Source organism: Furipterus horrens, unplaced genomic scaffold (genome assembly GCF_987537825.1).
Source record: "Furipterus horrens unplaced genomic scaffold, mFurHor1.1.pri manual_scaffold_4, whole genome shotgun sequence".
NCBI lineage: Eukaryota > Metazoa > Chordata > Mammalia > Chiroptera > Furipteridae > Furipterus > Furipterus horrens.
The window spans coordinates 38,884,538-38,886,163 of NW_028327174.1; positions in this window are offsets into that span (position 1 = coordinate 38,884,538).

Below are 1,626 nucleotides of genomic sequence, written 5' to 3' on the forward strand. Positions count from 1 at the left end.
CTCAGCACTTTTCTTAAAGAAACAGACAATTTTAGTTCAGGAGACAAATCTGAAAACTTAAATTGTGGTTCCAGGAAGTAGTAGAGAAAATTAAAGTACATGGCTAGTATGCTTCTTGGTGTGTTATAGGAACACTAAAGTAAGGTGGGGAGTTGTAAGCATGCTCTTGGGAGGAAGTGGGAGTTGAATTGGATCTTGGAGAATTGATGGGCTTTAAAATAGAAAACAAGAAAGATGATACTGTAGGAAGATGGAACAGTATGAGTAACTATAAATCATATCTATAAAGTAATCCTCCCAAAATAGTGAATGTGTTATCATTTGTTTTAGGTGAGAGATACTGTCCCTAAGAGTGATTATCAGTTAGGAACAGCAATTACATGTTTAATATCTATCCTGGCTGAGTTCAGAGGGAACAAACTATTAATTCAGTTCTTTATTTATTTGTTTTTCACCCTTATGTCCTTTCTTTTCACAAAGTAATTGAAGAAGCATGTGAACATTATACAAATATCATATAAAATACACTATTAAGGATAAATAATTAACCCAGAAGAAAGAGGAAGACTAGCCAACAGAGAAGCAAAGAATTCAAGACTGAATGGCTGTTTATCAGGGGCACAGATTTAACTAGCAAAGAAATGTATCCATCAGTTAAAAACAAATCTGTAATTCCAGAAAGGAATTTTGCCCTGTGTTGGACAAAATAATGTCACCTAATGGTGTACAGGTGATGGTTTAGACTCCATCTTCAAACCAATAGTTGTAATAAAACATGTATGTTCTTATAATTCCCTTTAGTGTAGGATGAGAACAGTACGCTGGGGCATGAAGCAATTTTATGAGGGGCCTCATGTGGTATGCCCTTCCTGCCCCAGATCTCTGATGATCTGAACATCATGATACAATGGTAAAATTTCCAATACATACAGGAATGGATGGATTACAAATTCTTTAGTTTATATTCAAGCATTCCACAAGTTTTATTGAGCATTTCTTATGTGACAGTCACCAGGCAGATGGCAGTGAACAATAGCTATTGAGGAAATGCAGATAACAATAAATAAATGAACAAATAAGATAAATACTATATCATGAATGTTATGGTAAAATCTAAACTGGGGAGGTGACAAAGAATATGAAGGGGTAGGCATTGTTACACTAAAACAGGTCCACGTGAAAGGTTTTTCTGTTGTGACAGAGACATGATTGAGCTGAAGAAGGAAACTATAGGACTATGTGGGAGAAAAGTGGGCATAAGAAATAGTGCAAAGTCTTAAAATGATAGTCTTAATATAATAACAGGAAGACCTCTTTATAAACATTACTTCTTAGAACCGGGCTTTGATGAGGATTTGGTAGAAGGGAGTCCCAAGGTTATATAGTCTCTGATGAGAACTTGCAGTGGAAATATGCTCAGTTCCAGGTTGAACGATATTGCATATACTTAATGATCAGGCAGGTGGAGGGCCAAGACAGGGTGCTTTTATGAAAATGCAGGAGTGAGGGTTAGGTTGGCTTAGAGCACTGATGGACAGAGCTAGTGTCTTCTTAACAAAGAAGTTCTGTGTCTGCTTCAATATATGAACAAACTCAGGGGTGGAGGGATTGGGGATGAGGATATGG